Source organism: Sciurus carolinensis, chromosome 8 (assembly GCF_902686445.1).
Source record: "Sciurus carolinensis chromosome 8, mSciCar1.2, whole genome shotgun sequence".
NCBI lineage: Eukaryota > Metazoa > Chordata > Mammalia > Rodentia > Sciuridae > Sciurus > Sciurus carolinensis.
Window position 1 is genome coordinate 126,722,125 of NC_062220.1, and position 7,827 is coordinate 126,729,951.

Below are 7,827 nucleotides of genomic sequence, written 5' to 3' on the forward strand. Positions count from 1 at the left end.
TTTTGGAGGCTCAAAGTCCAAGATCAGGCAGCCCTAGGGGTTTGGCTCTGGTGAGGGCAGTGGATGGTGGCAGGTCATGGAGGGAGAAGAGATAGGAGCAAGTGGCCCCATCTCAAACAGGAGCAGAGAGCGGCCAGGCTGGTTCCTTTTAGAATGCTGCCGTGAGAACCCAAGGGTTGCCCGAGGACTATCAAGAGGTCATATGTGAACTGCCTTCTGAGGGTATGGCCCCAAATTCCTGAGGACCTCCCCCAAGGCCCCTCCTCCTACAGTCCCACTAGCTTCCAAGAGCACCGCCCTGGGGATCAGTCTTTGCCCTTGGTCTAAGACCAAGCACCAGTCTAGAGAATTGGGAATAGTATCTATTTCAGCAAATTCCAGGACTGCCCATATCTTCCGCTGCCTCTTAGGAAGAGGGTGCTGTTTGGCTGTAGACTGGGGACTGGGGCTGCTGGAAGAGAGGGAGTTAGCCAGGGGCCCCGAGGAGGAAGTCCAGGGGCACACTGAAGATCTGCTCCTTAGAGTCCTGTAGCGTCCAGGCAGGACGGAGACTCCAGACGGGGCCCAGTCTCTGCCATCTGCAAAGAACTGTCCTTCTAGAACCCACTCTTGCTTTCTGAATGCTCTAGCGCTCCCTGCAGACAGCTCCACCTCCAGCCCCGAAGCTCCACCTCCAGCCCCGAAGCTCCACCTCCGGCCCCGAAGCTCCACCTCCAGCCCCGAAGCTCCACCTCCAGCCCCGAAGCTCCACCTCTGGCCCCGAAGCTCCACCTCCAGCCCCGAAGCTCCACCTCTGGCCCCGAAGCTCCACCTCCGGCCCCGAAGCTCCACCTCCAGCCCCGAAGCTCCACCTCTGGCCCCGAAGCTCCACCTCCAGCCCCGAAGCTCCACCTCTAGCTCCACCTCCAGCCCCGAAGCTCCACCTCCAGCTCCACCTCCAGCCCTGAAGCTCCACCTCCAGCCCCGCAGCTCCGCAGTGAATTTTTTCCCTGCCTTTCGGGTAAACGCCAGAGGCTCTGCATAGGCCAAATCCCGCAGAGCAGGGTGCATGATCCCATCTGTCTCCTAAAGCGGGGCTCAGGTGAGGAGGGTGCGCCAGGTTCCCTTAACGAGCACATCTGGACTGGCCTGAGATTCCCACAGCAGCTCTCTTGCAGGGGCTGGAGAACAGCCAGGAAACACACAAGATGGATCCAGACAGCTGCCTGGACGGAAGGGTTGGGTAGGTACCAAGGGACACGGGGAGGACTCAGAGAGGCTTGGTCGTCTCAGATGTCAACCTCCAAATCAAATGAGCCACCACCGACAAGCACGGAGTCTTTCAACGGCGCGGCTGCGTCTCCTGACCTTGACCTTCAGATTCCCACTCCAGACTGCTGTGGTGGTCTGTCCTGAGAGACTTCCCCGGGTCTCTGTCAAGCAGACAGGTTGAGAGGCTCACGAGGCGCACAGTCCCATTAAAGGCACTGGCAAGTCCTGCAATGAAGACACCAGGTGACTGCGTCAGGCCCAGTGTGGCGAGGCTACTCCAGCGCGGAGCCGGCCTCTGTTTCCTTTGGTTCACAGCTGCTTCTCCAGGGTCCTCTCCTCGTTGTACCCTGTCTTCTGCTCCCCGAGGGCAGGAATGCAGTCTGCCTTAGCCATAGCCACCAGGAGCGCCTCAGGGTACAGAGGGGCTCTAAAATCACCCCTGAGCAGAGGGCACATCCTCCTGCCTGCCGCTGGCCACAAGGATTTTGTGGGGGAGGTTAAATCTCAGGTGGGGGAGGGTGATCTCCCTTGTCCTCCTGTTTCCAGTGCGCAGCGGGCGGAGTCAGGAACCCGGCTCTATGCACAGATGTGCGCCTGCGCCCAAACCCCCGCCTGCGCCCCAGTACCCGCTCTCCTCCTCCCGCCGCCCGCCCCTCCACCTTCTGGGATTTGCCTCTTGACAAACTTGGTTCCCAGGTGATCTGCTTAAAGCAAGGACCGGCCCGCTTCCCCACTGCCTTTCCTTTCAGCCGCTCGGGGACCCAAGAGCGAAGAGCCAGCCCTGATGTGGGAAACTGGGTTCAACTGGGCCTGCGCACGCCGCTGGACGGGCCCCTGCACCCCAGGAGCATCCAGAGTCCACTGATCTTCCGTCAAAGCGAGCAGAGCGCGGTGTTCATCCCAAAGGCCCCGGGGCGTCTGGAAGCCAGGAGGGGTTGGGGCCGTGCACATCGGGGCCTCAGTTTGAGGCCATGGCAGGGCAGGGGGCCCCCCGAGTCCTGCACTTGGCACGTGCACGGCACTGTATTTATGTATTTAAAAATTTTTTTTAGTAGTCCATGGGTCTTTTTATTTATTTATATGCAGTGCTGAGGATGGAACCCAGGGCCTCACACCTGCCAGCAAGCGCGCCACCACTGCGCCCCAGCCCCGGCCCCGCGTGCTCCGCACTTTAAATACATTGCTCCTCTCTTCCACCCTCTCCTATCACGGATGAGGAAACCGAGGCACAGACGCGTTACCCACCGCGCCCGTCAGAGCCCGGGAGCCAACGGGTGGCCTGGTCACTTTAGCCTAGTTGGAGAAGAATTTAATGAGCGGACCAAGGGGGCTGAGGGCTGTGGTTGCCTTTTCTATGGCCACAAGACACGTGTCCACAAACTTTGTGACTTTGGACAGCACCCACCCCTGGGCACACAGTCCTGCAGGCTGAAGCCCGATGATGGTGTCCCCAAGGAATGGAACCCAAGTTTTATGTCCAAGGTCCCACAAGGTGGACATCGAGGTGCAGTGGGGACAGGGATCTTTCCTAAGGTTCCCTTCCATGCTCATTCAAGGTGTTGGCAGAAATCAGCCCCTTCGGGTCATAGGACTGGAGTCCCTGTTATACCAGGGACAGCTCTCAGTTCCTGAAAACCACTCTCAGTTCCTGCAGTGGGTCCTCCTCCATGGGCTGTTTACCACTTAGACTCTGCTTCTCCAGGGCCAGCAGGTGGCGCTCTCAAACCTCTGACTTAAGGGTCACCTGATTTGGGCAGGCCCACCCAGGCAGATCTTCCTTTTGCTTAACTCACCATCCACTGATTAGCAACCCACCGCAGCGTGAAATTCCAGGGTAGTCACAAGTCCAGCCCACCCTCGAGGGGCAGGGGTTAGACAGAGTGTGCTCATCAGGGGGTGGGAATCTTGGGGGCCAGCTTAGTCCTTTGCCTCATGTAGACAGGCTGTAGGCGACTTCTGGAAATACTGGAGCTCCTGGGGACAATGGTGATGGGACCCAATTACCATCCCTGACCATGAAGAGCTGGGGAGACGAGCAGGATGTGTGGACAAGGCGCCATCGCTGAGGGACACAGCTGGTCCACCCAGCCTGCCAGGAGGGACCCATGCGAGGATATGAGCGGACAGCTGAGTGACGGTGGTAATCAGGCTCCTTTGGACCCACCCGTGATGGTACCTGGTTACTTTCTTTCCTGTTGGGATCACATGGAAGCTTCCCCCTTTGGGCATCTTAAAAGGATACAGTATGGGGACCTGCCCAGCAGTAGGTTTGCAGGATTTATTTATCTTGCAGATTTAAAACTTTGTAACCTCTGATCAGCAGTTTCTCTGCCCCTCCCCCACCCCCATTCTATTCTCTGCTTCTCTGCTCAGGAGCCTGAGGCAGGAGGATCGCAAATTCAAAGCCAGCCTCAGCCATTTCGCCTGGCTCTAAGCAACTCAGCGAGACCCTGTCTTTAAATAAAAAAATATATATATATAAAAAAAGGGCTGGGGATGCGGCTCAGTGGTTAGGAGACCCTGGGTTCAATCCGTGGTATCAAAAATTATTATTATTATTATTTTTACTATTTTAGAGTCCCCCTTCGAGTGGCGTTGTGCAGTATCCATCTTCTGGGTCTGACATTCTGTTTTCGGAGGTGAAATCAGGGAAGGCCTGTCTAGGGAGGCGACGTTGGCAGAGGCCTGCGGATTAGTTAGCTGTGCGGGTCACGGTTGTCCACCCAGGTGAAGCCCCGCACATTCATTAACGGCAGGTCGGGAACCCAGGTACTGAAAGGCTGGCTTCCTCTTCAGATCTCACCTGCAGGTCTGGCCAAGGTGTCAGCCGAGGCTCAGGGGGAAGGCTCTGTGGCCAAGCCCACGGAGTTGGTGGCAGAGGCTGGCTCCTTGGGGGCTGCAGGATGGAGGGCCTCAGCTTCTCACTGGCTGTCAGAGGAAGCTGCCTGGCTGACCTGGGACCACTTCCGGTTCCTAACCATCTAGGATCCCCAACCATTTAAGCATTCGAATCATTTAAAAGTAGAGAGTTCTGTGGCCTTTGGTACGGCACCAGCTCATGTAAGGAGCATCACTTTTGAGTTCCAGAACCTTCCCATCACCCCAGAAAGAAATCACATGCCCACGGGCAGCCAGTCCCTCCCCACCTCCTGCAAACCTAGACAACCACTGCTCGACTTTCTGCTTAACATTTTGACTGTGATGGGTTTTTCATGTAGACGAAATCATAAGATAGCTGTCTGCTTGTCCCCTCAGCATGTTCTCAAGTTTCCTCCTCATAGTAGTGTGCATCCCTTTTCATGACTCAGTAATATTCCATTGTATGGCCGAACCACATTTTATTTGTATAAGCATTCATCAAAGGGTCTTCAGGTTATTTCCACCTTTTGACCATTGCAAACGACGCTGCCATAAATATTGGTACGAGGATACCTGTCGGAACACCTGTTTTCAATTCTTTGGATACACACCTGTGCGCTCAACTTGAATTGCTGGCAAACTCGAGGTGTGCCTCATGGAGAAGTCTCAACTGCTTTTCCAGACGACTGCCCTGTGTCTTATTCCCTCCCGTCGCTTCCGTTTCTTCGCCTTCTCTCTGGGACTTGGCGCTGTCCATAATTTGGTGGCCATTCCTGTAGACGAGAAGGGGGATCTTGCTGTGGTTTTGATTTTCATTTCCCTGACGACCGACGACATCATTTTTCACGTGGTTGTGGGTCACTTACTTGAACTTTTTGGGGAGAAATGTCTCCTCAGGTTCTCTGCCCATTAAAAAAAAAATTGGGTTGTCTTTTAGAAATTGTATTTATTTATTTGTTGCTTATTTATTTATTTGGTACCAGGGATGGAACCCGGGCGCTGAACTGCCAAACCCCAACCCTTTTCATTTTTTAATTTAGAGACAGGGTCTCACTGGGTTGCTCAGGGCCTCGCTAAGGTGCTGAGGCTGGTTTGAACTCGAGATCCTCCTGCCTCAGCCTCCCGAGCTGCTGGGATGACAGGTGTCCAGCTGTTGATCCACTGCTCTTACTCCTCCATCCCCAGGGGTCGGGACTGTCCCCCGAGTAGCCTTCTGAGAGGAGCCAGAGAGCCCCCAGGGCTTCTGGCCTCTGTCTGCCACCATGAGCCTGTGGCCTTGACGGAGTGGTCTGGAGCCCCCAGGCCTCTTCTTGAAACAGGCTGCATCCTTGTTGGGAGGAGCCTGTGGGAGTCTTTTGGATCCAGGCTTCCGCACTGGGTTTCTGAAGGGTTTCATTCCTCCTCCGGGAAGCCCTCTGGCCTCTCAGATTGCACCCGGTGACTGCCTAGTTACCTGGGTTTCCCTTCATTGTGTATTTCTCTGGTCGTGATGACTTCTTTCTGTCTTCATATGTCTCTCGCTCTTATTGGATTGTCACCACCTCCAGAGTGTCCACGGATTGTGCTGGATCCTGTCCAGAGCTCTTTGGGGATTTCCCATGACTTCAGGTGGAGACCAAGCCCTTACTCTGGCCTCAGCTCCCTGGATGGGTTTGCGTGGTCTCCATGCTCACGTCCCCTCTCCTGGGTCTCTCTGTTCCAGTCACAAGGGCTGTCTTTGGGTCCTTTGTGTTTCCAACCACAGGGCCTTTGCACATGCCATTCTCACCGTCCAAATGCCTTTTCCTTCCTTCTTCCTGTTCTTCACTCCTATTTCAGCCTTCAGTGCAAGCCATACTTTTTCAGGGACGCCTTCTTTCATTTTTAGACAAACAACTCGCTTCCCTTGCAGGGCTCCTTGAAAGCAGCCTGTTTGTCCTCCATGATAGCCCCAGGGCTAGCTCCGCTCCTGGCGCAGAGTAGAGATTGAATACATCGGTGCCCGAAGGCAAAAGGGATCTGTGTGCTCTCGGAGTCTGGGATAGGGCCTGCCACACAGGACTCACAGAACATCTGGTTCCATTTTTGCGGAAGGAGTGGGCTGTTCTGATTGGCACGTGCATTGGGAAGGAAAGACCTGAGTCTCCTCGGTTTGTCAGGGGCGTGAACTTGGGCAAATCTGCTCCTTCCAGAGCCCACGTCTGGGTCTGCCGACGGGGTTCTTTGCCAAGAGCCACTGGAAAGCTTTCACGGCTTACGGTTTTGCAAGTCCCGTTAACGGAAGCCCTTGCAGATGCACTTGAAAAGGGACTCCCTCCCCCAATGTCCTTGCACCGGCTCACTGGCCAGACCAAAGCCGGTGACCCTTCTCTAGGTCAGCCCTGGGAGCCTGTGGCTGCAGCCTCCGGGTGGGTGCCTCCCTCCCCGGCTCCCCTCCAGCCGGGCACATGATGAACTGCCACCGGCTGAGCTTCCCCGAGCTGAGTGACAGGGGAGAGGGAACACAAATTCGAGCAGCCCGGATGTAATTTCTGACTCCAGCACCTGCATCTTGCAGGCGGGAGGGAGGCGGGCAGATTTAGCTGCCGGGTGCGGGCGCCGCGGCTGGGCTCCTGTCTTCCTGTTTTATGGGCCTGATCTCCCCACCTGCTCCGGCTGCCCGACATCCCCGCGTCCCCACTGCGGCTCAGCTGGCATTTACCCCCTGCAGCGAATTTATTTTTTTCTTCTTGTTTCTTCTCTCTTAATTATAAATCAATGCATGGTGTGGTCCAGAAGGTTCCAGAGACACAGAAACATGTGAAATAGGAGGTGAGGGCTCTTCCTGCCCCGCCAAGTCCCATCTCCTAAGGAAACACCAGCCACCAGCCACCTGTCCCTAGGATGCATGTAAGTGACAAATGAGCACTAGCAACAGCAGAAACTGCTCGGTACGGAGCGCTCACGACGGGTCCAAGTTGGAAAAGTCAAATGAGCTCATTCAAAGCTGGTCGAAGCGTGGCTACCCTTTTGCAAATGGGGAAACTGAGGCCAATTTCTTTCTAGTGGCCTATTCAAAGTCACTTAATCGGTGGGGCCGTCAGGATGTAACTCCCTCTCCTGCGTGTTCGCACGCACGACATATATGCACACGTGTGCATGGGTACACGGGATGCTTTTCCACAAAATTGGGTGGCATGTTTTTTGATTCCGGAACTTTCCTTCACTTTGCAATGCATTGTGGGTATCTCTGCAGACCAGTCTGAATAAGTGCACGTTTAATCTTGCAGGTGTTTTGACATCTGAAGAGAATTCCAGAGATGGAAGGGGCTGAAATTGATGCAAGCCACCCCCCAAGAAGGAGACGCTGAGGTTATTTCTAAATTCTTGTTCCAAGAAAGGCACCAGCGTGACATTGTTCACAGGTGACTTTAAAATCAGTCCATCAGGACTGGGGATGTAGCTCAGTTGGTAGAGGACTTGCTTAGCATGCACAAGGTCCTGGGTTCAATCCCCAGCACCACCAAAAAAAAAAAAAAAAAAAAACTTCTCCAAAAAAAAAAAATTAAAAAAAAAATCAATCCATCAATGCTTTATGCACATGATGCTCATGTGAATGGCCATCAGGGCGGAAATCCCCAACTGTCCATCTCTCCACCCCCTCCCGGGGGGAATCCACCCTCAGCTGTGCCTCTTGGATTGTTCCAGAAAGACCTAGGCATTTTCTGTGTATCTATGTGCATCAATGTGCATATGAGC

General features: G+C 54.6%; 1 non-coding gene across 1 annotated transcript; it reads left to right on the forward strand.

Moving 5' to 3' along the window:
* The first annotated feature begins 7,521 nt into the window (after positions 1-7,521).
* Positions 7,522-7,594, forward strand: Trnaa-agc (transfer RNA alanine (anticodon AGC)). The gene has a single exon. It is a non-coding gene; the product is annotated as a tRNA-Ala (tRNA).
* Positions 7,595-7,827: the final 233 nt, after the last annotated feature.